This window comes from Phyllobates terribilis, unplaced genomic scaffold (assembly GCF_046119375.1).
Source record: "Phyllobates terribilis strain yellow unplaced genomic scaffold, ASM4611937v1 Scaffold_325__1_contigs__length_2139453, whole genome shotgun sequence".
Lineage (NCBI taxonomy): Eukaryota > Metazoa > Chordata > Amphibia > Anura > Dendrobatidae > Phyllobates > Phyllobates terribilis.
Window position 1 is genome coordinate 306,149 of NW_027363085.1, and position 27,221 is coordinate 333,369.

The 27,221-nt window shown below is 44.3% G+C and overlaps 15 non-coding genes and 3 pseudogenes across 15 annotated transcripts; all 18 read left to right on the forward strand.

The window, feature by feature from the left end:
- Positions 1 to 86: 86 nt before the first annotated feature.
- Positions 87 to 266, forward strand: LOC141221585 (U2 spliceosomal RNA; annotated as a pseudogene).
- Positions 267 to 3,239: 2,973 nt separating this feature from the next.
- On the forward strand, positions 3,240 to 3,412 carry LOC141221606 (U2 spliceosomal RNA; annotated as a pseudogene).
- A 2,973-nt stretch (positions 3,413 to 6,385) lies between these two features.
- On the forward strand, positions 6,386 to 6,558 carry LOC141221607 (U2 spliceosomal RNA; annotated as a pseudogene).
- Positions 6,559 to 7,677: 1,119 nt separating this feature from the next.
- LOC141221257 (U2 spliceosomal RNA) lies at positions 7,678 to 7,868 on the forward strand. The gene has a single exon (XR_012289296.1). It is a non-coding gene; the product is annotated as a U2 spliceosomal RNA (small nuclear RNA).
- A 1,115-nt stretch (positions 7,869 to 8,983) lies between these two features.
- Positions 8,984 to 9,174, forward strand: LOC141221258 (U2 spliceosomal RNA). Its single transcript, XR_012289297.1, has one exon. It is a non-coding gene; the product is annotated as a U2 spliceosomal RNA (small nuclear RNA).
- Positions 9,175 to 10,286: 1,112 nt separating this feature from the next.
- On the forward strand, positions 10,287 to 10,477 carry LOC141221259 (U2 spliceosomal RNA). Its single transcript, XR_012289298.1, has one exon. It is a non-coding gene; the product is annotated as a U2 spliceosomal RNA (small nuclear RNA).
- A 1,115-nt stretch (positions 10,478 to 11,592) lies between these two features.
- On the forward strand, positions 11,593 to 11,783 carry LOC141221476 (U2 spliceosomal RNA). Its single transcript, XR_012289507.1, has one exon. It is a non-coding gene; the product is annotated as a U2 spliceosomal RNA (small nuclear RNA).
- A 1,115-nt stretch (positions 11,784 to 12,898) lies between these two features.
- Positions 12,899 to 13,089, forward strand: LOC141221466 (U2 spliceosomal RNA). The gene has a single exon (XR_012289497.1). It is a non-coding gene; the product is annotated as a U2 spliceosomal RNA (small nuclear RNA).
- Positions 13,090 to 14,201: 1,112 nt separating this feature from the next.
- Positions 14,202 to 14,392, forward strand: LOC141221260 (U2 spliceosomal RNA). Its single transcript, XR_012289299.1, has one exon. It is a non-coding gene; the product is annotated as a U2 spliceosomal RNA (small nuclear RNA).
- A 1,115-nt stretch (positions 14,393 to 15,507) lies between these two features.
- On the forward strand, positions 15,508 to 15,698 carry LOC141221261 (U2 spliceosomal RNA). The gene has a single exon (XR_012289301.1). It is a non-coding gene; the product is annotated as a U2 spliceosomal RNA (small nuclear RNA).
- Positions 15,699 to 16,813: 1,115 nt separating this feature from the next.
- On the forward strand, positions 16,814 to 17,004 carry LOC141221502 (U2 spliceosomal RNA). The gene has a single exon (XR_012289533.1). It is a non-coding gene; the product is annotated as a U2 spliceosomal RNA (small nuclear RNA).
- A 1,115-nt stretch (positions 17,005 to 18,119) lies between these two features.
- Positions 18,120 to 18,310, forward strand: LOC141221262 (U2 spliceosomal RNA). Its single transcript, XR_012289302.1, has one exon. It is a non-coding gene; the product is annotated as a U2 spliceosomal RNA (small nuclear RNA).
- Positions 18,311 to 19,425: 1,115 nt separating this feature from the next.
- Positions 19,426 to 19,616, forward strand: LOC141221263 (U2 spliceosomal RNA). The gene has a single exon (XR_012289303.1). It is a non-coding gene; the product is annotated as a U2 spliceosomal RNA (small nuclear RNA).
- Positions 19,617 to 20,731: 1,115 nt separating this feature from the next.
- LOC141221265 (U2 spliceosomal RNA) lies at positions 20,732 to 20,922 on the forward strand. Its single transcript, XR_012289305.1, has one exon. It is a non-coding gene; the product is annotated as a U2 spliceosomal RNA (small nuclear RNA).
- Positions 20,923 to 22,037: 1,115 nt separating this feature from the next.
- On the forward strand, positions 22,038 to 22,228 carry LOC141221267 (U2 spliceosomal RNA). The gene has a single exon (XR_012289306.1). It is a non-coding gene; the product is annotated as a U2 spliceosomal RNA (small nuclear RNA).
- A 1,113-nt stretch (positions 22,229 to 23,341) lies between these two features.
- LOC141221536 (U2 spliceosomal RNA) lies at positions 23,342 to 23,533 on the forward strand. Its single transcript, XR_012289565.1, has one exon. It is a non-coding gene; the product is annotated as a U2 spliceosomal RNA (small nuclear RNA).
- Positions 23,534 to 24,648: 1,115 nt separating this feature from the next.
- Positions 24,649 to 24,839, forward strand: LOC141221268 (U2 spliceosomal RNA). Its single transcript, XR_012289307.1, has one exon. It is a non-coding gene; the product is annotated as a U2 spliceosomal RNA (small nuclear RNA).
- Positions 24,840 to 25,954: 1,115 nt separating this feature from the next.
- LOC141221269 (U2 spliceosomal RNA) lies at positions 25,955 to 26,145 on the forward strand. Its single transcript, XR_012289308.1, has one exon. It is a non-coding gene; the product is annotated as a U2 spliceosomal RNA (small nuclear RNA).
- The last annotated feature ends 1,076 nt before the right edge of the window (positions 26,146 to 27,221 follow it).

The following is a 27,221-nucleotide window of genomic DNA, read 5'->3' on the forward strand; positions in this document are numbered from 1 at the left end:
ACCAGCATCCTAGTGCACTTTTTTTGTGGCACTTGTCACTTTTTTAAGCGCACTCGGGTTTTGTACACGAATTCGGGCTTTCGCCAAAAGAATTTAAAAAAAAAAAAAAAAAATCTGTTCTTATCAGTTTAATATCTGATACGTCCCCTATCTGGGGACCATATATTAAATGGATTTTTAGAACAGGGAGATGGAAAAAGAGCTTGCTCTGTCCACTCCACGCATTGACCTGGTATTGCAGTATCTCCAGGACCGGTGCACCCCTTCTTTAATGCAGTTTCTAAAATCAGAAAGAATTGAATTCAATGTTTTTTGTTCATTTTGCTTGTTTGTCGGATTTTGGGATGGACTCTTTGGCTTTGCTTTTCTTCTCCTCATTGGATTTTTCATGTTCAAAGTTGCAGAAGCCAGATTACAAGCTCATTTTGGTTCAACTTCAGCAACTGTGCATTGCATTGCCATGTAATGTGATGCAATGCTATCTTTCTAGCTCTCCCTTTTTACTTCCTTTTGGATAAACAGACATATTAGGCAAGCATTTTGGAGCTTTCACCTAAATAACTACAGGTGGTGAGATAAGCTGCACAATATAATTGACCTTTCAGTATATTGTTGCACACACACCATCTATTTAGCAAATGCCCTTGTTATCAACAGCAGCCTTTTAAACTCACCTGAGCTAACAGGTATGTGCGCTGGTTACTCTGCTGCGCTTAAAATTTCTTTTTTGGTTTGCTACAATGCCTTTTCTGAAACGTTGTCTCCTTCTGCTGGAACACTGACTTCTTTCATTTAATGCCTGCAGACTATAAAAGAGAACCCAACCCAAAAAGTTTGGTTGATTAGTCTGTGGCATTCTGTTAAACTGTTGCTTATGGCGGTCTCTGTGAGCTTCTCAGCGACATTCAGCCAGCCAGGTATCCTGCCTGCAGTAGATGGAATGTGGCAATGGAACGCTGGCTGCGCGTGTCATAATAGGCTCTGAGCCTTTATATACCTGTGCACAGCAGCAGCCACCTTCAGTCTGCTGCTGGACAGCCAGCAGCAGCAGCAGCAGGAGAGGTATGTAATCAGGAGCCCTCCTGCTAAGGGTAGACAGCTGCTCGTTCCACCCCACCCCCCGCCTTAATTGGTTCTCCTCCCTTCCAACGGTGTTGAGGCGGGTGGGAACAGCAGGGGGTGAAGGTGCTGTGATTAAAGAGGTGGAGTTATGCAGATCTAAAACGCGTGGATTGCAGCAGCAGCAAGCCGAAAAGTGCAGGCATGTAAGGGATCTAGAGGTTGACAACATGTCTTCTTAACGGGAGTCCAGGAGCTCATCTCCACAAATGGACTTTTCAGGATCCTTGGGTGGCTCCGTAGTTTGAAACCAATTCTGGTTATCGCTTCTCGGCCTTTTGGCTAAGATCAAGTGCAGTGATCTACCGGTTGCTGCCTTGGTCTTGGCTGAGAGGTGCCTTGGGTACCCGGCTCCTTGGCCTCGGGGGATCGCTGCATGTAGCAGTGCGGCTTCACCCCCTTGCTGCTTTTGGGGAGCCGGATTAGTCCCGGGGCAACGAGGGGCGATCAGCCTGCCTGCTTTTTTTAAGTAGGCGAGGAGGATTTTTGCCACCTTTGGTGTGAAGATATGGACGGGAGAAGCCCAAATATGCTGACCTGTGAAGAGGTCCCAGTTTTTGCAAGATTGAAGAATGCAGTGCGGTTTATTTTTTTGGATCCAGAGAAGAAGAAGTCTGGCTTGTTTTTTTTGGTAGAGAAGATTTTGTTTGAACTATTGGAAGTTCAAATGGAACAAGTTTTGTCTATGTTGGAGTTCCCGAAGAGAGGGATATATGATGTTATTTTTTGTTCAGAAGATATCTTTTCTGACTTTTGGAAGAGAATGGATCTAGTGAAGGAAGATTCGATACTTGAAGGTGTTTTTTTTGTGTCGCATTTTCCTAGGAAGGAAAGGCTAATAGTAATAAGGATGTATAGTCCTTTCATATTGGAAGAAGAGATCATGACCTTTTTATCCCGGTACTGTGAGAAAGTGAGTTCTGCTGGCAAAATGTTTAACCGATATGGTTTTTGGACCACGAGGTGGAGGTTCCTGGTCAAGTTCAAGGAAAGTTCGGATGGTGTTGTGGTACTCCCACCAAGTAGATTCAAAATCGGGACAGTTAATGGAGATATGTTCTTTACAGGTATGCCGAAGTTTTGTAGGCGTTGTAAACAGTATGGCCATGAAAAGGATTCCTGTACATTACAGTGGTGTGCCAAGTGTGAAGAAGTGGGACATAAGGCAGAGAATTGTGAAAAAAGTAAGAAATGTAATCTATGTGGTGGCAGTGGTCATTTATATGATTGCTGTCCTGTCAATAAAAGGGAGGAGAAGTCAGTTGACAAGGAAGATGGAAAAGAAGAAGAGTCTGAAGCTGCCCCCCATGATGAAACGGAAGAGAACATATCTCAAAAGAAGGAGGAACAAATAAGAGATATAAGAAAAGAAGGTGATCATATGGAAGAAGATACTGAGAGTGATATCACAGACGTTGAGATTGAAAATACTAGCTTGGAAGAAGAAGTGGAGGTGGATAGGGAGTCAGAAGATCAGGAGGAAAGTGAGTCCTCCAGTCAGGATGAAAAGGAAGGTGCTGTAAGTAATATGGAAGAGGAGGAGGAGGGTGAAGAAACTAGTGAAGAAGAAAGAGAGGATGTCGCATGTGAAGCCAGAGAAGAAATTGAAGGAGTTTTGTCATCTGGGAAGGACTCTAGTAAAGCAAAGGATGTTTCAGAAAAAAATATGAGGGAGATGGAGGAGAGACAAGAAGTGTTGAAAATGCTAAATAGTTGTGAAGGGGGGAGTCAGGCTAGTCTAAGGCGCAAAGTGTGGAATAACATTTATAGCGATATGCATCGTTTTTTTTCAACTTACAGAATACCTCAGTCGTTGGCTAAAGAGGTAGAAGAAGCTTGGGATGGTCGGTTTCTGGATGGAAGGCTTTTGAATGCCTTGGCAGCATATGGCCTGAAGAGATGAATGTTGCCTTAAATCGTAATGGTAAAGATTGTAATGTTGTGATGTAAAGAATATGGAATAACTGTATTGTGATAATATAAACGTATATATATAAAATAAGATTGGAAAAATGGATATATGACCCACAATGATGGATAACAACCTAATACCATTTGGAAATCATTGCAAAGCATGAAATGGTAAATATGGGACTTGTAATCTGAGTGGAAAAAAAAAAATAAAAATAAAAAAAAAAAATCTGTTCTTATCAGTTTAATATCTGATACGTCCCCTATCTGGGGACCATATATTAAATGGATTTTTAGAACAGGGAGATGGAAAAAGAGCTTGCTCTGTCCACTCCACGCATTGACCTGGTATTGCAGTATCTCCAGGACCGGTGCACCCCTTCTTTAATGCAGTTTCTAAAATCAGAAAGAATTGAATTCAATGTTTTTTGTTCATTTTGCTTGTTTGTCGGATTTGGGGATGGACTCTTTGGCTTTGCTTTTCTTCTCCTCATTGGATTTTTCATGTTCAAAGTTGCAGAAGCCAGATTACAAGCTCATTTTGGTTCAACTTCAGCAACTGTGCATTGCATTGCCATGTAATGTGATGCAATGCTATCTTTCTAGCTCTCCCTTTTTACTTCCTTTTGGATAAACAGACATATTAGGCAAGCATTTTGGAGCTTTCACCTAAATAACTACAGGTGGTGAGATAAGCTGCACAATATAATTGACCTTTCAGTATATTGTTGCACACACACCATCTATTTAGCAAATGCCCTTGTTATCAACAGCAGCCTTTTAAACTCACCTGAGCTAACAGGTATGTGCGCTGGTTACTCTGCTGCGCTTAAAATTTCTTTTTTGGTTTGCTACAATGCCTTTTCTGAAACGTTGTCTCCTTCTGCTGGAACACTGACTTCTTTCATTTAATGCCTGCAGACTATAAAAGAGAACCCAACCCAAAAAGTTTGGTTGATTAGTCTGTGGCATTCTGTTAAACTGTTGCTTATGGCGGTCTCTGTGAGCTTCTCAGCGACATTCAGCCAGCCAGGTATCCTGCCTGCAGTAGATGGAATGTGGCAATGGAACGCTGGCTGCGCGTGTCATAATAGGCTCTGAGCCTTTATATACCTGTGCACAGCAGCAGCCACCTTCAGTCTGCTGCTGGACAGCCAGCAGCAGCAGCAGCAGGAGAGGTATGTAATCAGGAGCCCTCCTGCTAAGGGTAGACAGCTGCTCGTTCCACCCCACCCCCCGCCTTAATTGGTTCTCCTCCCTTCCAACGGTGTTGAGGCGGGTGGGAACAGCAGGGGGTGAAGGTGCTGTGATTAAAGAGGTGGAGTTATGCAGATCTAAAACGCGTGGATTGCAGCAGCAGCAAGCCGAAAAGTGCAGGCATGTAAGGGATCTAGAGGTTGACAACATGTCTTCTTAACGGGAGTCCAGGAGCTCATCTCCACAAATGGACTTTTCAGGATCCTTGGGTGGCTCCGTAGTTTGAAACCAATTCTGGTTATCGCTTCTCGGCCTTTTGGCTAAGATCAAGTGCAGTGATCTACCGGTTGCTGCCTTGGTCTTGGCTGAGAGGTGCCTTGGGTACCCGGCTCCTTGGCCTCGGGGGATCGCTGCATGTAGCAGTGCGGCTTCACCCCCTTGCTGCTTTTGGGGAGCCGGATTAGTCCCGGGGCAACGAGGGGCGATCAGCCTGCCTGCTTTTTTTAAGTAGGCGAGGAGGATTTTTGCCACCTTTGGTGTGAAGATATGGACGGGAGAAGCCCAAATATGCTGACCTGTGAAGAGGTCCCAGTTTTTGCAAGATTGAAGAATGCAGTGCGGTTTATTTTTTTGGATCCAGAGAAGAAGAAGTCTGGCTTGTTTTTTTTGGTAGAGAAGATTTTGTTTGAACTATTGGAAGTTCAAATGGAACAAGTTTTGTCTATGTTGGAGTTCCCGAAGAGAGGGATATATGATGTTATTTTTTGTTCAGAAGATATCTTTTCTGACTTTTGGAAGAGAATGGATCTAGTGAAGGAAGATTCGATACTTGAAGGTGTTTTTTTTGTGTCGCATTTTCCTAGGAAGGAAAGGCTAATAGTAATAAGGATGTATAGTCCTTTCATATTGGAAGAAGAGATCATGACCTTTTTATCCCGGTACTGTGAGAAAGTGAGTTCTGCTGGCAAAATGTTTAACCGATATGGTTTTTGGACCACGAGGTGGAGGTTCCTGGTCAAGTTCAAGGAAAGTTCGGATGGTGTTGTGGTACTCCCACCAAGTAGATTCAAAATCGGGACAGTTAATGGAGATATGTTCTTTACAGGTATGCCGAAGTTTTGTAGGCGTTGTAAACAGTATGGCCATGAAAAGGATTCCTGTACATTACAGTGGTGTGCCAAGTGTGAAGAAGTGGGACATAAGGCAGAGAATTGTGAAAAAAGTAAGAAATGTAATCTATGTGGTGGCAGTGGTCATTTATATGATTGCTGTCCTGTCAATAAAAGGGAGGAGAAGTCAGTTGACAAGGAAGATGGAAAAGAAGAAGAGTCTGAAGCTGCCCCCCATGATGAAACGGAAGAGAACATATCTCAAAAGAAGGAGGAACAAATAAGAGATATAAGAAAAGAAGGTGATCATATGGAAGAAGATACTGAGAGTGATATCACAGACGTTGAGATTGAAAATACTAGCTTGGAAGAAGAAGTGGAGGTGGATAGGGAGTCAGAAGATCAGGAGGAAAGTGAGTCCTCCAGTCAGGATGAAAAGGAAGGTGCTGTAAGTAATATGGAAGAGGAGGAGGAGGGTGAAGAAACTAGTGAAGAAGAAAGAGAGGATGTCGCATGTGAAGCCAGAGAAGAAATTGAAGGAGTTTTGTCATCTGGGAAGGACTCTAGTAAAGCAAAGGATGTTTCAGAAAAAAATATGAGGGAGATGGAGGAGAGGCAAGAAGTGTTGAAAATGCTAAATAGTTGTGAAGGGGGGAGTCAGGCTAGTCTAAGGCGCAAAGTGTGGAATAACATTTATAGCGATATGCATCGTTTTTTTTCAACTTACAGAATACCTCAGTCGTTGGCTAAAGAGGTAGAAGAAGCTTGGGATGGTCGGTTTCTGGATGGAAGGCTTTTGAATGCCTTGGCAGCATATGGCCTGAAGAGAGGAATGTTGCCTTAAATCGTAATGGTAAAGATTGTAATGTTGTGATGTAAAGAATATGGAATAACTGTATTGTGATAATATAAACGTATATATATAAAATAAGATTGGAAAAATGGATATATGACCCACAATGATGGATAACAACCTAATACCATTTGGAAATCATTGCAAAGCATGAAATGGTAAATATGGGACTTGTAATCTGAGTGGAAAAAAAAAAATAAAAATAAAAAAAAAAAATCTGTTCTTATCAGTTTAATATCTGATACGTCCCCTATCTGGGGACCATATATTAAATGGATTTTTAGAACAGGGAGATGGAAAAAGAGCTTGCTCTGTCCACTCCACGCATTGACCTGGTATTGCAGTATCTCCAGGACCGGTGCACCCCTTCTTTAATGCAGTTTCTAAAATCAGAAAGAATTGAATTCAATGTTTTTGGTTCATTTTACTTGTTTGTCGGATTTGGGGATGGACTCTTTGGCTTTGCTTTTCTTCTCCTCATTGGATTTTTCATGTTCAAAGTTGCAGAAGCCAGATTACAAGCTCATTTTGGTTCAACCTCCGCAACTGTGCATTGCATTGCCATGTAATGTGATGCAATGCTATCTTTCTAGCTCTCCCTTTTTACTTCCTTTTGGATAAACAGACATATTAGGCAAGCATTTTGGAGCTTTCACCTAAATAACTACAGGTGGTGAGATAAGCTGCACAATATAATTGACCTTTCAGTATATTGTTGCACACACACCATCTATTTAGCAAATGCCCTTGTTATCAACAGCAGCCTTTTAAACTCACCTGAGCTAACAGGTATGTGCGCTGGTTACTCTGCTGCGCTTAAAATTTATTTTTTGGTTTGCTACAATGCCTTTTCTGAAACGTTGTCTCCTTCTGCTGGAACACTGACTTCTTTCATTTAATGCCTGCAGACTATAAAAGAGAACGAACCCAACCCAAAAAGTTTGGTTGATTAGTCTGTGGCATTCTGTTAAACTGTTGCTTATGGCGGTCTCTGTGAGCTTCTCAGCGACATTCAGCCAGCCAGGTATCCTGCCTGCAGTAGATGGAATGTGGCAATGGAACGCTGGCTGCGCGTGTCATAATAGGCTCTGAGCCTTTATATACCTGTGCACAACAGCAGCCACCTTCAGTCTGCTGCTGGACAGCCAGCAGCAGCAGCAGCAGGAGAGGTATGTAATCAGGAGCCCTCCTGCTAAGGGTAGACAGCTGCTCGTTCCACCCCACCCCCCGCCTTAATTGGTTCTCCTCCCTTCCAACGGTGTTGAGGCGGGTGGGAACAGCAGGGGGTGAAGGTGCTGTGTTTAAAGAGGTGGAGTTATGCAGATCTAAAACGCGTGGATTGCAGCAGCAGCAAGCCGAAAAGTGCAGGCATGTAAGGGATCTAGAGGTTGACAACATGTCTTCTTAACGGGAGTCCAGGAGCTCATCTCCACAAATGGACTTTTCAGGATCCTTGGGTGGCTCCGTAGTTTGAAACCAATTCTGGTTATCGCTTCTCGGCCTTTTGGCTAAGATCAAGTGTAGTATCTGTTCTTATCAGTTTAATATCTGATACGTCCCCTATCTGGGGACCATATATTAAATGGATTTTTAGAACAGGGAGATGGAAAAAGAGCTTGCTCTGTCCACTCCACGCATTGACCTGGTATTGCAGTATCTCCAGGACCGGTGCACCCCTTCTTTAATGCAGTTTCTAAAATCAGAAAGAATTGAATTCAATGTTTTTTGTTCATTTTGCTTGTTTGTCGGATTTTGGGATGGACTCTTTGGCTTTGCTTTTCTTCTCCTCATTGGATTTTTCATGTTCAAAGTTGCAGAAGCCAGATTACAAGCTCATTTTGGTTCAACTTCAGCAACTGTGCATTGCATTGCCATGTAATGTGATGCAATGCTATCTTTCTAGCTCTCCCTTTTTACTTCCTTTTGGATAAACAGACATATTAGGCAAGCATTTTGGAGCTTTCACCTAAATAACTACAGGTGGTGAGATAAGCTGCACAATATAATTGACCTTTCAGTATATTGTTGCACACACACCATCTATTTAGCAAATGCCCTTGTTATCAACAGCAGCCTTTTAAACTCACCTGAGCTAACAGGTATGTCCGCTGGTTACTCTGCTGCGCTTAAAATTTCTTTTTTGGTTTGCTACAATGCCTTTTCTGAAACGTTGTCTCCTTCTGCTGGAACACTGACTTCTTTCATTTAATGCCTGCAGACTATAAAAGAGAACCCAACCCAAAAAGTTTGGTTGATTAGTCTGTGGCATTCTGTTAAACTGTTGCTTATGGCGGTCTCTGTGAGCTTCTCAGCGACATTCAGCCAGCCAGGTATCCTGCCTGCAGTAGATGGAATGTGGCAATGGAACGCTGGCTGCGCGTGTCATAATAGGCTCTGAGCCTTTATATACCTGTGCACAGCAGCAGCCACCTTCAGTCTGCTGCTGGACAGCCAGCAGCAGCAGCAGCAGGAGAGGTATGTAATCAGGAGCCCTCCTGCTAAGGGTAGACAGCTGCTCGTTCCACCCCACCCCCCGCCTTAATTGGTTCTCCTCCCTTCCAACGGTGTTGAGGCGGGTGGGAACAGCAGGGGGTGAAGGTGCTGTGTTTAAAGAGGTGGAGTTATGCAGATCTAAAACGCGTGGATTGCAGCAGCAGCAAGCCGAAAAGTGCAGGCATGTAAGGGATCTAGAGGTTGACAACATGTCTTCTTAACGGGAGTCCAGGAGCTCATCTCCACAAATGGACTTTTCAGGATCCTTGGGTGGCTCCGTAGTTTGAAACCAATTCTGGTTATCGCTTCTCGGCCTTTTGGCTAAGATCAAGTGTAGTATCTGTTCTTATCAGTTTAATATCTGATACGTCCCCTATCTGGGGACCATATATTAAATGGATTTTTAGAACAGGGAGATGGAAAAAGAGCTTGCTCTGTCCACTCCACGCATTGACCTGGTATTGCAGTATCTCCAGGACCGGTGCACCCCTTCTTTAATGCAGTTTCTAAAATCAGAAAGAATTGAATTCAATGTTTTTTGTTCATTTTGCTTGTTTGTCGGATTTTGGGATGGACTCTTTGGCTTTGCTTTTCTTCTCCTCATTGGATTTTTCATGTTCAAAGTTGCAGAAGCCAGATTACAAGCTCATTTTGGTTCAACTTCAGCAACTGTGCATTGCATTGCCATGTAATGTGATGCAATGCTATCTTTCTAGCTCTCCCTTTTTACTTCCTTTTGGATAAACAGACATATTAGGCAAGCATTTTGGAGCTTTCACCTAAATAACTACAGGTGGTGAGATAAGCTGCACAATATAATTGACCTTTCAGTATATTGTTGCACACACACCATCTATTTAGCAAATGCCCTTGTTATCAACAGCAGCCTTTTAAACTCACCTGAGCTAACAGGTATGTGCGCTGGTTACTCTGCTGCGCTTAAAATTTCTTTTTTGGTTTGCTACAATGCCTTTTCTGAAACGTTGTCTCCTTCTGCTGGAACACTGACTTCTTTCATTTAATGCCTGCAGACTATAAAAGAGAACCCAACCCAAAAAGTTTGGTTGATTAGTCTGTGGCATTCTGTTAAACTGTTGCTTATGGCGGTCTCTGTGAGCTTCTCAGCGACATTCAGCCAGCCAGGTATCCTGCCTGCAGTAGATGGAATGTGGCAATGGAACGCTGGCTGCGCGTGTCATAATAGGCTCTGAGCCTTTATATACCTGTGCACAGCAGCAGCCACCTTCAGTCTGCTGCTGGACAGCCAGCAGCAGCAGCAGGAGAGGTATGTAATCAGGAGCCCTCCTGCTAAGGGTAGACAGCTGCTCGTTCCACCACACCCCCCGCCTTAATTGGTTCTCCTCCCTTCCAACGGTGTTGAGGCGGGTGGGAACAGCAGGGGGTGAAGGTGCTGTGTTTAAAGAGGTGGAGTTATGCAGATCTAAAACGCGTGGATTGCAGCAGCAGCAAGCCGAAAAGTGCAGGCATGTAAGGGATCTAGAGGTTGACAACATGTCTTCTTAACGGGAGTCCAGGAGCTCATCTCCACAAATGGACTTTTCAGGATCCTTGGGTGGCTCCGTAGTTTGAAACCAATTCTGGTTATCGCTTCTCGGCCTTTTGGCTAAGATCAAGTGTAGTATCTGTTCTTATCAGTTTAATATCTGATACGTCCCCTATCTGGGGACCATATATTAAATGGATTTTTAGAACAGGGAGATGGAAAAAGAGCTTGCTCTGTCCACTCCACGCATTGACCTGGTATTGCAGTATCTCCAGGACCGGTGCACCCCTTCTTTAATGCAGTTTCTAAAATCAGAAAGAATTGAATTCAATGTTTTTTGTTCATTTTGCTTGTTTGTCGGATTTTGGGATGGACTCTTTGGCTTTGCTTTTCTTCTCCTCATTGGATTTTTCATGTTCAAAGTTGCAGAAGCCAGATTACAAGCTCATTTTGGTTCAACTTCAGCAACTGTGCATTGCATTGCCATGTAATGTGATGCAATGCTATCTTTCTAGCTCTCCCTTTTTACTTCCTTTTGGATAAACAGACATATTAGGCAAGCATTTTGGAGCTTTCACCTAAATAACTACAGGTGGTGAGATAAGCTGCACAATATAATTGACCTTTCAGTATATTGTTGCACACACACCATCTATTTAGCAAATGCCCTTGTTATCAACAGCAGCCTTTTAAACTCACCTGAGCTAACAGGTATGTGCGCTGGTTACTCTGCTGCGCTTAAAATTTCTTTTTTGGTTTGCTACAATGCCTTTTCTGAAACGTTGTCTCCTTCTGCTGGAACACTGACTTCTTTCATTTAATGCCTGCAGACTATAAAAGAGAACCCAACCCAAAAAGTTTGGTTGATTAGTCTGTGGCATTCTGTTAAACTGTTGCTTATGGCGGTCTCTGTGAGCTTCTCAGCGACATTCAGCCAGCCAGGTATCCTGCCTGCAGTAGATGGAATGTGGCAATGGAACGCTGGCTGCGCGTGTCATAATAGGCTCTGAGCCTTTATATACCTGTGCACAGCAGCAGCCACCTTCAGTCTGCTGCTGGACAGCCAGCAGCAGCAGCAGCAGGAGAGGTATGTAATCAGGAGCCCTCCTGCTAAGGGTAGACAGCTGCTCGTTCCACCCCACCCCCCGCCTTAATTGGTTCTCCTCCCTTCCAACGGTGTTGAGGCGGGTGGGAACAGCAGGGGGTGAAGGTGCTGTGTTTAAAGAGGTGGAGTTATGCAGATCTAAAACGCGTGGATTGCAGCAGCAGCAAGCCGAAAAGTGCAGGCATGTAAGGGATCTAGAGGTTGACAACATGTCTTCTTAACGGGAGTCCAGGAGCTTATCTCCACAAATGGACTTTTCAGGATCCTTGGGTGGCTCCGTAGTTTGAAACCAATTCTGGTTATCGATTCTCGGCCTTTTGGCTAAGATCAAGTGTAGTATCTGTTCTTATCAGTTTAATATCTGATACGTCCCCTATCTGGGGACCATATATTAAATGGATTTTTAGAACAGGGAGATGGAAAAAGAGCTTGCTCTGTCCACTCCACGCATTGACCTGGTATTGCAGTATCTCCAGGACCGGTGCACCCCTTCTTTAATGCAGTTTCTAAAATCAGAAAGAATTGAATTCAATGTTTTTTGTTCATTTTGCTTGTTTGTCGGATTTTGGGATGGACTCTTTGGCTTTGCTTTTCTTCTCCTCATTGGATTTTTCATGTTCAAAGTTGCAGAAGCCAGATTACAAGCTCATTTTGGTTCAACTTCAGCAACTGTGCATTGCATTGCCATGTAATGTGATGCAATGCTATCTTTCTAGCTCTCCCTTTTTACTTCCTTTTGGATAAACAGACATATTAGGCAAGCATTTTGGAGCTTTCACCTAAATAACTACAGGTGGTGAGATAAGCTGCACAATATAATTGACCTTTCAGTATATTGTTGCACACACACCATCTATTTAGCAAATGCCCTTGTTATCAACAGCAGCCTTTTAAACTCACCTGAGCTAACAGGTATGTGCGCTGGTTACTCTGCTGCGCTTAAAATTTCTTTTTTGGTTTGCTACAATGCCTTTTCTGAAACGTTGTCTCCTTCTGCTGGAACACTGACTTCTTTCATTTAATGCCTGCAGACTATAAAAGAGAACCCAACCCAAAAAGTTTGGTTGATTAGTCTGTGGCATTCTGTTAAACTGTTGCTTATGGCGGTCTCTGTGAGCTTCTCAGCGACATTCAGCCAGCCAGGTATCCTGCCTGCAGTAGATGGAATGTGGCAATGGAACGCTGGCTGCGCGTGTCATAATAGGCTCTGAGCCTTTATATACCTGTGCACAGCAGCAGCCACCTTCAGTCTGCTGCTGGACAGCCAGCAGCAGCAGCAGCAGGAGAGGTATGTAATCAGGAGCCCTCCTGCTAAGGGTAGACAGCTGCTCGTTCCACCCCACCCCCCGCCTTAATTGGTTCTCCTCCCTTCCAACGGTGTTGAGGCGGGTGGGAACAGCAGGGGGTGAAGGTGCTGTGTTTAAAGAGGTGGAGTTATGCAGATCTAAAATGCGTGGATTGCAGCAGCAGCAAGCCGAAAAGTGCAGGCATGTAAGGGATCTAGAGGTTGACAACATGTCTTCTTAACGGGAGTCCAGGAGCTCATCTCCACAAATGGACTTTTCAGGATCCTTGGGTGGCTCCGTAGTTTGAAACCAATTCTGGTTTTCGCTTCTCGGCCTTTTGGCTAAGATCAAGTGTAGTATCTGTTCTTATCAGTTTAATATCTGATACGTCCCCTATCTGGGGACCATATATTAAATGGATTTTTAGAACAGGGAGATGGAAAAAGAGCTTGCTCTGTCCACTCCACGCATTGACCTGGTATTGCAGTATCTCCAGGACCGGTGCACCCCTTCTTTAATGCAGTTTCTAAAATCAGAAAGAATTGAATTCAATGTTTTTTGTTCATTTTGCTTGTTTGTCGGATTTTGGGATGGACTCTTTGGCTTTGCTTTTCTTCTCCTCATTGGATTTTTCATGTTCAAAGTTGCAGAAGCCAGATTACAAGCTCATTTTGGTTCAACTTCAGCAACTGTGCATTGCATTGCCATGTAATGTGATGCAATGCTATCTTTCTAGCTCTCCCTTTTTACTTCCTTTTGGATAAACAGACATATTAGGCAAGCATTTTGGAGCTTTCACCTAAATAACTACAGGTGGTGAGATAAGCTGCACAATATAATTGACCTTTCAGTATATTGTTGCACACACACCATCTATTTAGCAAATGCCCTTGTTATCAACAGCAGCCTTTTAAACTCACCTGAGCTAACAGGTATGTGCGCTGGTTACTCTGCTGCGCTTAAAATTTCTTTTTTGGTTTGCTACAATGCCTTTTCTGAAACGTTGTCTCCTTCTGCTGGAACACTGACTTCTTTCATTTAATGCCTGCAGACTATAAAAGAGAACCCAACCCAAAAAGTTTGGTTGATTAGTCTGTGGCATTCTGTTAAACTGTTGCTTATGGCGGTCTCTGTGAGCTTCTCAGCGACATTCAGCCAGCCAGGTATCCTGCCTGCAGTAGATGGAATGTGGCAATGGAACGCTGGCTGCGCGTGTCATAATAGGCTCTGAGCCTTTATATACCTGTCCACAGCAGCAGCCACCTTCAGTCTGCTGCTGGACAGCCAGCAGCAGCAGCAGGAGAGGTATGTAATCAGGAGCCCTCCTGCTAAGGGTAGACAGCTGCTCGTTCCACCCCACCCCCCGCCTTAATTGGTTCTCCTCCCTTCCAACGGTGTTGAGGCGGGTGGGAACAGCAGGGGGTGAAGGTGCTGTGTTTAAAGAGGTGGAGTTATGCAGATCTAAAACGCGTGGATTGCAGCAGCAGCAAGCCGAAAAGTGCAGGCATGTAAGGGATCTAGAGGTTGACAACATGTCTTCTTAACGGGAGTCCAGGAGCTCATCTCCACAAATGGACTTTTCAGGATCCTTGGGTGGCTCCGTAGTTTGAAACCAATTCTGGTTATCGCTTCTCGGCCTTTTGGCTAAGATCAAGTGTAGTATCTGTTCTTATCAGTTTAATATCTGATACGTCCCCTATCTGGGGACCATATATTAAATGGATTTTTAGAACAGGGAGATGGAAAAAGAGCTTGCTCTGTCCACTCCACGCATTGACCTGGTATTGCAGTATCTCCAGGACCGGTGCACCCCTTCTTTAATGCAGTTTCTAAAATCAGAAAGAATTGAATTCAATGTTTTTTGTTCATTTTGCTTGTTTGTCGGATTTTGGGATGGACTCTTTGGCTTTGCTTTTCTTCTCCTCATTGGATTTTTCATGTTCAAAGTTGCAGAAGCCAGATTACAAGCTCATTTTGGTTCAACTTCAGCAACTGTGCATTGCATTGCCATGTAATGTGATGCAATGCTATCTTTCTAGCTCTCCCTTTTTACTTCCTTTTGGATAAACAGACATATTAGGCAAGCATTTTGGAGCTTTCACCTAAATAACTACAGGTGGTGAGATAAGCTGCACAATATAATTGACCTTTCAGTATATTGTTGCACACACACCATCTATTTAGCAAATGCCCTTGTTATCAACAGCAGCCTTTTAAACTCACCTGAGCTAACACGTATGTGCGCTGGTTACTCTGCTGCGCTTAAAATTTCTTTTTTGGTTTGCTACAATGCCTTTTCTGAAACGTTGTCTCCTTCTGCTGGAACACTGACTTCTTTCATTTAATGCCTGCAGACTATAAAAGAGAACCCAACCCAAAAAGTTTGGTTGATTAGTCTGTGGCATTCTGTTAAACTGTTGCTTATGGCGGTCTCTGTGAGCTTCTCAGCGACATTCAGCCAGCCAGGTATCCTGCCTGCAGTAGATGGAATGTGGCAATGGAACGCTGGCTGCGCGTGTCATAATAGGCTCTGAGCCTTTATATACCTGTGCACAGCAGCAGCCACCTTCAGTCTGCTGCTGGACAGCCAGCAGCAGCAGCAGCAGGAGAGGTATGTAATCAGGAGCCCTCCTGCTAAGGGTAGACAGCTGCTCGTTCCACCCCACCCCCCGCCTTAATTGGTTCTCCTCCCTTCCAACGGTGTTGAGGCGGGTGGGAACAGCAGGGGGTGAAGGTGCTGTGTTTAAAGAGGTGGAGTTATGCAGATCTAAAACGCGTGGATTGCAGCAGCAGCAAGCCGAAAAGTGCAGGCATGTAAGGGATCTAGAGGTTGACAACATGTCTTCTTAACGGGAGTCCAGGAGCTCATCTCCACAAATGGACTTTTCAGGATCCTTGGGTGGCTCCGTAGTTTGAAACCAATTCTGGTTATCGCTTCTCGGCCTTTTGGCTAAGATCAAGTGTAGTATCTGTTCTTATCAGTTTAATATCTGATACGTCCCCTATCTGGGGACCATATATTAAATGGATTTTTAGAACAGGGAGATGGAAAAAGAGCTTGCTCTGTCCACTCCACGCATTGACCTGGTATTGCAGTATCTCCAGGACCGGTGCACCCCTTCTTTAATGCAGTTTCTAAAATCAGAAAGAATTGAATTCAATGTTTTTTGTTCATTTTGCTTGTTTGTCGGATTTTGGGATGGACTCTTTGGCTTTGCTTTTCTTCTCCTCATTGGATTTTTCATGTTCAAAGTTGCAGAAGCCAGATTACAAGCTCATTTTGGTTCAACTTCAGCAACTGTGCATTGCATTGCCATGTAATGTGATGCAATGCTATCTTTCTAGCTCTCCCTTTTTACTTCCTTTTGGATAAACAGACATATTAGGCAAGCATTTTGGAGCTTTCACCTAAATAACTACAGGTGGTGAGATAAGCTGCACAATATAATTGACCTTTCAGTATATTGTTGCACACACACCATCTATTTAGCAAATGCCCTTGTTATCAACAGCAGCCTTTTAAACTCACCTGAGCTAACAGGTATGTGCGCTGGTTACTCTGCTGCGCTTAAAATTTATTTTTTGGTTTGCTACAATGCCTTTTCTGAAACGTTGTCTCCTTCTGCTGGAACACTGACTTCTTTCATTTAATGCCTGCAGACTATAAAAGAGAACCCAACCCAAAAAGTTTGGTTGATTAGTCTGTGGCATTCTGTTAAACTGTTGCTTATGGCGGTCTCTGTGAGCTTCTCAGCGACATTCAGCCAGCCAGGTATCCTGCCTGCAGTAGATGGAATGTGGCAATGGAACGCTGGCTGCGCGTGTCATAATAGGCTCTGAGCCTTTATATACCTGTGCACAGCAGCAGCCACCTTCAGTCTGCTGCTGGACAGCCAGCAGCAGCAGCAGCAGGAGAGGTATGTGATCAGGAGCCCTCCTGCTAAGGGTAGACAGCTGCTCGTTCCACCCCACCCCCCGCCTTAATTGGTTCTCCTCCCTTCCAACGGTGTTGAGGCGGGTGGGAACAGCAGGGGGTGAAGGTGCTGTGTTTAAAGAGGTGGAGTTATGCAGATCTAAAACGCGTGGATTGCAGCAGCAGCAAGCCGAAAAGTGCAGGCATGTAAGGGATCTAGAGGTTGACAACATGTCTTCTTAACGGGAGTCCAGGAGCTCATCTCCACAAATGGACTTTTCATGATCCTTGGGTGGCTCCGTAGTTTGAAACCAATTCTGGTTATCGCTTCTCGGCCTTTTGGCTAAGATCAAGTGTAGTATCTGTTCTTATCAGTTTAATATCTGATACGTCCCCTATCTGGGGACCATATATTAAATGGATTTTTAGAACAGGTAGATGGAAAAAGAGCTTGCTCTGTCCACTCCACGCATTGACCTGGTATTGCAGTATCTCCAGGACCGGTGCACCCCTTCTTTAATGCAGTTTCTAAAATCAGAAAGAATTGAATTCAATGTTTTTTGTTCATTTTGCTTGTTTGTCGGATTTTGGGATGGACTCTTTGGCTTTGCTTTTCTTCTCCTCATTGGATTTTTCATGTTCAAAGTTGCAGAAGCCAGATTACAAGCTCATTTTGGTTCAACTTCAGCAACTGTGCATTGCATTGCCATGTAATGTGATGCAATGCTATCTTTCTAGCTCTCCCTTTTTACTTCCTTTTGGATAAACAGACATATTAGGCAAGCATTTTGGAGCTTTCACCTAAATAACTACAGGTGGTGAGATAAGCTGCACAATATAATTGACCTTTCAGTATATTGTTGCACACACACCATCTATTTAGCAAATGCCCTTGTTATCAACAGCAGCCTTTTAAACTCACCTGAGCTAACAGGTATGTGCGCTGGTTACTCTGCTGCGCTTAAAATTTCTTTTTTGGTTTGCTACAATGCCTTTTCTGAAACGTTGTCTCCTTCTGCTGGAACACTGACTTCTTTCATTTAATGCCTGCAGACTATAAAAGAGAACCCAACCCAAAAAGTTTGGTTGATTAGTCTGTGGCATTCTGTTAAACTGTTGCTTATGGCGGTCTCTGTGAGCTTCTCAGCGACATTCAGCCAGCCAGGTATCCTGCCTGCAGTAGATGGAATGTGGCAATGGAACGCTGGCTGCGCGTGTCATAATAGGCTCTGAGCCTTTATATACCTGTGCACAGCAGCAGCCACCTTCAGTCTGCTGCTGGACAGCCAGCAGCAGCAGCAGCAGGAGAGGTATGTAATCAGGAGCCCTCCTGCTAAGGGTAGACAGCTGCTCGTTCCACCCCACCCCCCGCCTTAATTGGTTCTCCTCCCTTCCAACGGTGTTGAGGCGGGTGGGAACAGCAGGGGGTGAAGGTGCTGTGTTTAAAGAGGTGGAGTTATGCAGATCTAAAACGCGTGGATTGCAGCAGCAGCAAGCCGAAAAGTGCAGGCATGTAAGGGATCTAGAGGTTGACAACATGTCTTCTTAACGGGAGTCCAGGAGCTCATCTCCACAAATGGACTTTTCAGGATCCTTGGGTGGCTCCGTAGTTTGAAACCAATTCTGGTTATCGCTTCTCGGCCTTTTGGCTAAGATCAAGTGTAGTATCTGTTCTTATCAGTTTAATATCTGATACGTCCCCTATCTGGGGACCATATATTAAATGGATTTTTAGAACAGGGAGATGGAAAAAGAGCTTGCTCTGTCCACTCCACGCATTGACCTGGTATTGCAGTATCTCCAGGACCGGTGCACCCCTTCTTTAATGCAGTTTCTAAAATCAGAAAGAATTGAATTCAATGTTTTTTGTTCATTTTGCTTGTTTGTCGGATTTTGGGATGGACTCTTTGGCTTTGCTTTTCTTCTCCTCATTGGATTTTTCATGTTCAAAGTTGCAGAAGCCAGATTACAAGCTCATTTTGGTTCAACTTCAGCAACTGTGCATTGCATTGCCATGTAATGTGATGCAATGCTATCTTTCTAGCTCTCCCTTTTTACTTCCTTTTGGATAAACAGACATATTAGGCAAGCATTTTGGAGCTTTCACCTAAATAACTACAGGTGGTGAGATAAGCTGCACAATATAATTGACCTTTCAGTATATTGTTGCACACACACCATCTATTTAGCAAATGCCCTTGTTATCAACAGCAGCCTTTTAAACTCACCTGAGCTAACAGGTATGTGCGCTGGTTACTCTGCTGCGCTTAAAATTTCTTTTTTCGTTTGCTACAATGCCTTTTCTGAAACGTTGTCTCCTTCTGCTGGAACACTGACTTCTTTCATTTAATGCCTGCAGACTATAAAAGAGAACCCAACCCAAAAAGTTTGGTTGATTAGTCTGTGGCATTCTGTTAAACTGTTGCTTATGGCGGTCTCTGTGAGCTTCTCAGCGACATTCAGCCAGCCAGGTATCCTGCCTGCAGTAGATGGAATGTGGCAATGGAACGCTGGCTGCGCATGTCATAATAGGCTCTGAGCCTTTATATACCTGTGCACAGCAGCAGCCACCTTCAGTCTGCTGCTGGACAGCCAGCAGCAGCAGCAGCAGGAGAGGTATGTAATCAGGAGCCCTCCTGCTAAGGGTAGACAGCTGCTCGTTCCACCCCACCCCCCGCCTTAATTGGTTCTCCTCCCTTCCAACGGTGTTGAGGCGGGTGGGAACAGCAGGGGGTGAAGGTGCTGTGTTTAAAGAGGTGGAGTTATGCAGATCTAAAACGCGTGGATTGCAGCAGCAGCAAGCCGAAAAGTGCAGGCATGTAAGGGATCTAGAGGTTGACAACATGTCTTCTTAATGGGAGTCCAGGAGCTCATCTCCACAAATGGACTTTTCAGGATCCTTGGGTGGCTCCGTAGTTTGAAACCAATTCTGGTTATCGCTTCTCGGCCTTTTGGCTAAGATCAAGTGTAGTATCTGTTCTTATCAGTTTAATATCTGATACGTCCCCTATCTGGGGACCATATATTAAATGGATTTTTAGAACAGGGAGATGGAAAAAGAGCTTGCTCTGTCCACTCCACGCATTGACCTGGTATTGCAGTATCTCCAGGACCGGTGCACCCCTTCTTTAATGCAGTTTCTAAAATCAGAAAGAATTGAATTCAATGTTTTTTGTTCATTTTGCTTGTTTGTCGGATTTTGGGATGGACTCTTTGGCTTTGCTTTTCTTCTCCTCATTGGATTTTTCATGTTCAAAGTTGCAGAAGCCAGATTACAAGCTCATTTTGGTTCAACTTCAGCAACTGTGCATTGCATTGCCATGTAATGTGATGCAATGCTATCTTTCTAGCTCTCCCTTTTTACTTCCTTTTGGATAAACAGACATATTAGGCAAGCATTTTGGAGCTTTCACCTAAATAACTACAGGTGGTGAGATAAGCTGCACAATATAATTGACCTTTCAGTATATTGTTGCACACACACCATCTATTTAGCAAATGCCCTTGTTATCAACAGCAGCCTTTTAAACTCACCTGAGCTAACAGGTATGTGCGCTGGTTACTCTGCTGCGCTTAAAATTTCTTTTTTGGTTTGCTACAATGCCTTTTCTGAAACGTTGTCTCCTTCTGCTGGAACACTGACTTCTTTCATTTAATGCCTGCAGACTATAAAAGAGAACCCAACCCAAAAAGTTTGGTTGATTAGTCTGTGGCATTCTGTTAAACTGTTGCTTATGGCGGTCTCTGTGAGCTTCTCAGCGACATTCAGCCAGCCAGGTATCCTGCCTGCAGTAGATGGAATGTGGCAATGGAACGCTGGCTGCGCGTGTCATAATAGGCTCTGAGCCTTTATATACCTGTGCACAGCAGCAGCCACCTTCAGTCTGCTGCTGGACAGCCAGCAGCAGCAGCAGCAGGAGAGGTATGTAATCAGGAGCCCTCCTGCTAAGGGTAGACAGCTGCTCGTTCCACCCCACCCCCCGCCTTAATTGGTTCTCCTCCCTTCCAACGGTGTTGAGGCGGGTGGGAACAGCAGGGGGTGAAGGTGCTTTGTTTAAAGAGGTGGAGTTATGCAGATCTAAAACGCGTGGATTGCAGCAGCAGCAAGCCGAAAAGTGCAGGCATGTAAGGGATCTAGAGGTTGACAACATGTCTTCTTAATGGGAGTCCAGGAGCTCATCTCCACAAATGGACTTTTCAGGATCCTTGGGTGGCTCCGTAGTTTGAAACCAATTCTGGTTATCGCTTCTCGGCCTTTTGGCTAAGATCAAGTGTAGTATCTGTTCTTATCAGTTTAATATCTGATACGTCCCCTATCTGGGGACCATATATTAAATGGATTTTTAGAACAGGGAGATGGAAAAAGAGCTTGCTCTGTCCACTCCACGCATTGACCTGGTATTGCAGTATCTCCAGGACCGGTGCACCCCTTCTTTAATGCAGTTTCTAAAATCAGAAAGAATTGAATTCAATGTTTTTTGTTCATTTTGCTTGTTTGTCGGATTTTGGGATGGACTCTTTGGCTTTGCTTTTCTTCTCCTCATTGGATTTTTCATGTTCAAAGTTGCAGAAGCCAGATTACAAGCTCATTTTGGTTCAACTTCAGCAACTGTGCATTGCATTGCCATGTAATGTGATGCAATGCTATCTTTCTAGCTCTCCCTTTTTACTTCCTTTTGGATAAACAGACATATTAGGCAAGCATTTTGGAGCTTTCACCTAAATAACTACAGGTGGTGAGATAAGCTGCACAATATAATTGACCTTTCAGTATATTGTTGCACACACACCATCTATTTAGCAAATGCCCTTGTTATCAACAGCAGCCTTTTAAACTCACCTGAGCTAACAGGTATGTGCGCTGGTTACTCTGCTGCGCTTAAAATTTCTTTTTTGGTTTGCTACAATGCCTTTTCTGAAACGTTGTCTCCTTCTGCTGGAACACTGACTTCTTTCATTTAATGCCTGCAGACTATAAAAGAGAACCCAACCCAAAAAGTTTGGTTGATTAGTCTGTGGCATTCTGTTAAACTGTTGCTTATGGCGGTCTCTGTGAGCTTCTCAGCGACATTCAGCCAGCCAGGTATCCTGCCTGCAGTAGATGGAATGTGGCAATGGAACGCTGGCTGCGCGTGTCATAATAGGCTCTGAGCCTTTATATACCTGTGCACAGCAGCAGCCACCTTCAGTCTGCTGCTGGACAGCCAGCAGCAGCAGCAGCAGGAGAGGTATGTAATCAGGAGCCCTCCTGCTAAGGGTAGACAGCTGCTCGTTCCACCCCACCCCCCGCCTTAATTGGTTCTCCTCCCTTCCAACGGTGTTGAGGCGGGTGGGAACAGCAGGGGGTGAAGGTGCTGTGTTTAAAGAGGTGGAGTTATGCAGATCTAAAACGCGTGGATTGCAGCAGCAGCAAGCCGAAAAGTGCAGGCATGTAAGGGATCTAGAGGTTGACAACATGTCTTCTTAACGGGAGTCCAGGAGCTCATCTCCACAAATGGACTTTTCAGGATCCTTGGGTGGCTCCGTAGTTTGAAACCAATTCTGGTTATCGCTTCTCGGCCTTTTGGCTAAGATCAAGTGTAGTATCTGTTCTTATCAGTTTAATATCTGATACGTCCCCTATCTGGGGACCATATATTAAATGGATTTTTAGAACAGGGAGATGGAAAAAGAGCTTGCTCTGTCCACTCCACGCATTGACCTGGTATTGCAGTATCTCCAGGACCGGTGCACCCCTTCTTTAATGCAGTTTCTAAAATCAGAAAGAATTGAATTCAATGTTTTTTGTTCATTTTGCTTGTTTGTCGGATTTTGGGATGGACTCTTTGGCTTTGCTTTTCTTCTCCTCATTGGATTTTTCATGTTCAAAGTTGCAGAAGCCAGATTACAAGCTCATTTTGGTTCAACTTCAGCAACTGTGCATTGCATTGCCATGTAATGTGATGCAATGCTCTCTTTCTAGCTCTCCCTTTTTACTTCCTTTTGGATAAACAGACATATTAGGCAAGCATTTTGGAGCTTTCACCTAAATAACTACAGGTGGTGAGATAAGCTGCACAATATAATTGACCTTTCAGTATATTGTTGCACACACACCATCTATTTAGCAAATGCCCTTGTTATCAACAGCAGCCTTTTAAACTCACCTGAGCTAACAGGTATGTGCGCTGGTTACTCTGCTGCGCTTAAAATTTCTTTTTTGGTTTGCTACAATGCCTTTTCTGAAACGTTGTCTCCTTCTGCTGGAACACTGACTTCTTTCATTTAATGCCTGCAGACTATAAAAGAGAACCCAACCCAAAAAGTTTGGTTGATTAGTCTGTGGCATTCTGTTAAACTGTTGCTTATGGCGGTCTCTGTGAGCTTCTCAGCGACATTCAGCCAGCCAGGTTTCCTGCCTGCAGTAGATGGAATGTGGCAATGGAACGCTGGCTGCGCGTGTCATAATAGGCTCTGAGCCTTTATATACCTGTGCACAGCAGCAGCCACCTTCAGTCTGCTGCTGGACAGCCAGCAGCAGCAGCAGTAGGAGAGGTATGTAATCAGGAGCCCTCCTGCTAAGGGTAGACAGCTGCTCGTTCCACCCCACCCCCCGCCTTAATTGGTTCTCCTCCCTTCCAACGGTGTTGAGGCGGGTGGGAACAGCAGGGGGTGAAGGTGCTGTGTTTAAAGAGGTGGAGTTATGCAGATCTAAAACGCGTGGATTGCAGCAGCAGCAAGCCGAAAAGTGCAGGCATGTAAGGGATCTAGAGGTTGACAACATGTCTTCTTAACGGGAGTCCAGGAGCTCATCTCCACAAATGGACTTTTCAGGATCCTTGGGTGGCTCCGTAGTTTGAAACCAATTCTGGTTATCGCTCTCGGCCTTTTGGCTAAGATCAAGTGTAGTATCTGTTCTTATCAGTTTAATATCTGTTACGTCCCCTATCTGGGGACCATATATTAAATGGATTTTTAGAACAGGGAGATGGAAAAAGAGCTTGCTCTGTCCACTCCACGCATTGACCTGGTATTGCAGTATCTCCAGGACCGGTGCACCCCTTCTTTAATGCAGTTTCTAAAATCAGAAAGAATTGAATTCAATGTTTTTTGTTCATTTTGCTTGTTTGTCGGATTTTGGGATGGACTCTTTGGCTTTGCTTTTCTTCTCCTCATTGGATTTTTCATGTTCAAAGTTGCAGAAGCCAGATTACAAGCTCATTTTGGTTCAACTTCAGCAACTGTGCATTGCATTGCCATGTAATGTGATGCAATGCTATCTTTCTAGATCTCCCTTTTTACTTCCTTTTGGATAAACAGACATATTAGGCAAGCATTTTGGAGCTTTCACCTAAATAACTACAGGTGGTGAGATAAGCTGCACAATATAATTGACCTTTCAGTATATTGTTGCACACACACCATCTATTTAGCAAATGCCCTTGTTATCAACAGCAGCCTTTTAAACTCACCTGAGCTAACAGGTATGTGCGCTGGTTACTCTGCTGCGCTTAAAATTTCTTTTTTGGTTTGCTACAATGCCTTTTCTGAAACGTTGTCTCCTTCTGCTGGAACACTGACTTCTTTCATTTAATGCCTGCAGACTATAAAAGAGAACCCAACCCAAAAAGTTTGGTTGATTAGTCTGTGGCATTCTGTTAAACTGTTGCTTATGGCGGTCTCTGTGAGCTTCTCAGCGACATTCAGCCAGCCAGGTATCCTGCCTGCAGTAGATGGAATGTGGCAATGGAACGCTGGCTGCGCGTGTCATAATAGGCTCTGAGCCTTTATATACCTGTGCACAGCAGCAGCCACCTTCAGTCTGCTGCTGGACAGCCAGCAGCAGCAGCAGCAGGAGAGGTATGTAATCAGGAGCCCTCCTGCTAAGGGTAGACAGCTGCTCGTTCCACCCCACCCCCCGCCTTAATTGGTTCTCCTCCCTTCCAACGGTGTTGAGGCGGGTGGGAACAGCAGGGGGTGAAGGTGCTGTGTTTAAAGAGGTGGAGTTATGCAGATCTAAAACGCGTGGATTGCAGCAGCAGCAAGCCGAAAAGTGCAGGCATGTAAGGGATCTAGAGGTTGACAACATGTCTTCTTAACGGGAGTCCAGGAGCTCATCTCCACAAATGGACTTTTCAGGATCCTTGGGTGGCTCCGTAGTTTGAAACCAATTCTGGTTATCGCTTCTCGGCCTTTTGGCTAAGATCAAGTGTAGTATCTGTTCTTATCAGTTTAATATCTGATACGTCCCCTATCTGGGGACCATATATTAAATGGATTTTTAGAACAGGGAGATGGAAAAAGAGCTTGCTCTGTCCACTCCACGCATTGACCTGGTATTGCAGTATCTCCAGGACCGGTGCACCCCTTCTTTAATGCAGTTTCTAAAATCAGAAAGAATTGAATTCAATGTTTTTTGTTCATTTTGCTTGTTTGTCGGATTTTGGGATGGACTCTTTGGCTTTGCTTTTCTTCTCCTCATTGGATTTTTCATGTTCAAAGTTGCAGAAGCCAGATTACAAGCTCATTTTGGTTCAACTTCAGCAACTGTGCATTGCATTGCCATGTAATGTGATGCAATGCTATCTTTCTAGCTCTCCCTTTTTACTTCCTTTTGGATAAACAGACATATTAGGCAAGCATTTTGGAGCTTTCACCTAAATAACTACAGGTGGTGAGATAAGCTGCACAATATAATTGACCTTTCAGTATATTGTTGCACACACACCATCTATTTAGCAAATGCCCTTGTTATCAACAGCAGCCTTTTAAACTCACCTGAGCTAACAGGTATGTGCGCTGGTTACTCTGCTGCGCTTAAAATTTCTTTTTTGGTTTGCTACAATGCCTTTTCTGAAACGTTGTCTCCTTCTGCTGGAACACTGACTTCTTTCATTTAATGCCTGCAGACTATAAAAGAGAACCCAACCCAAAAAGTTTGGTTGATTAGTCTGTGGCATTCTGTTAAACTGTTGCTTATGGCGGTCTCTGTGAGCTTCTCAGCGACATTCAGCCAGCCAGGTATCCTGCCTGCAGTAGATGGAATGTGGCAATGGAACGCTGGCTGCGCGTGTCATAATAGGCTCTGAGCCTTTATATACCTGTGCACAGCAGCAGCCACCTTCAGTCTGCTGCTGGACAGCCAGCAGCAGCAGCAGCAGGAGAGGTATGTAATCAGGAGCCCTCCTGCTAAGGGTAGACAGCTGCTCGTTCCACCCCACCCCCCGCCTTAATTGGTTCTCCTCCCTTCCAACGGTGTTGAGGCGGGTGGGAACAGCAGGGGGTGAAGGTGCTGTGTTTAAAGAGGTGGAGTTATGCAGATCTAAAACGCGTGGATTGCAGCAGCAGCAAGCCGAAAAGTGCAGGCATGTAAGGGATCTAGAGGTTGACAACATGTCTTCTTAACGGGAGTCCAGGAGCTCATCTCCACAAATGGACTTTTCAGGATCCTTGGGTGGCTCCGTAGTTTGAAACCAATTCTGGTTATCGCTTCTCGGCCTTTTGGCTAAGATCAAGTGTAGTATCTGTTCTTATCAGTTTAATATCTGATACGTCCCCTATCTGGGGACCATATATTAAATGGATTTTTAGAACAGGGAGATGGAAAAAGAGCTTGCTCTGTCCACTCCACGCATTGACCTGGTATTGCAGTATCTCCAGGACCGGTGCACCCCTTCTTTAATGCAGTTTCTAAAATCAGAAAGAATTGAATTCAATGTTTTTTGTTCATTTTGCTTGTTTGTCGGATTTTGGGATGGACTCTTTGGCTTTGCTTTTCTTCTCCTCATTGGATTTTTCATGTTCAAAGTTGCAGAAGCCAGATTACAAGCTCATTTTGGTTCAACTTCAGCAACTGTGCATTGCATTGCCATGTAATGTGATGCAATGCTCTCTTTCTAGCTCTCCCTTTTTACTTCCTTTTGGATAAACAGACATATTAGGCAAGCATTTTGGAGCTTTCACCTAAATAACTACAGGTGGTGAGATAAGCTGCACAATATAATTGACCTTTCAGTATATTGTTGCACACACACCATCTATTTAGCAAATGCCCTTGTTATCAACAGCAGCCTTTTAAACTCACCTGAGCTAACAGGTATGTGCGCTGGTTACTCTGCTGCGCTTAAAATTTCTTTTTTGGTTTGCTACAATGCCTTTTCTGAAACGTTGTCTCCTTCTGCTGGAACACTGACTTCTTTCATTTAATGCCTGCAGACTATAAAAGAGAACCCAACCCAAAAAGTTTGGTTGATTAGTCTGTGGCATTCTGTTAAACTGTTGCTTATGGCGGTCTCTGTGAGCTTCTCAGCGACATTCAGCCAGCCAGGTTTCCTGCCTGCAGTAGATGGAATGTGGCAATGGAACGCTGGCTGCGCGTGTCATAATAGGCTCTGAGCCTTTATATACCTGTGCACAGCAGCAGCCACCTTCAGTCTGCTGCTGGACAGCCAGCAGCAGCAGCAGTAGGAGAGGTATGTAATCAGGAGCCCTCCTGCTAAGGGTAGACAGCTGCTCGTTCCACCCCACCCCCCGCCTTAATTGGTTCTCCTCCCTTCCAACGGTGTTGAGGCGGGTGGGAACAGCAGGGGGTGAAGGTGCTGTGTTTAAAGAGGTGGAGTTATGCAGATCTAAAACGCGTGGATTGCAGCAGCAGCAAGCCGAAAAGTGCAGGCATGTAAGGGATCTAGAGGTTGACAACATGTCTTCTTAACGGGAGTCCAGGAGCTCATCTCCACAAATGGACTTTTCAGG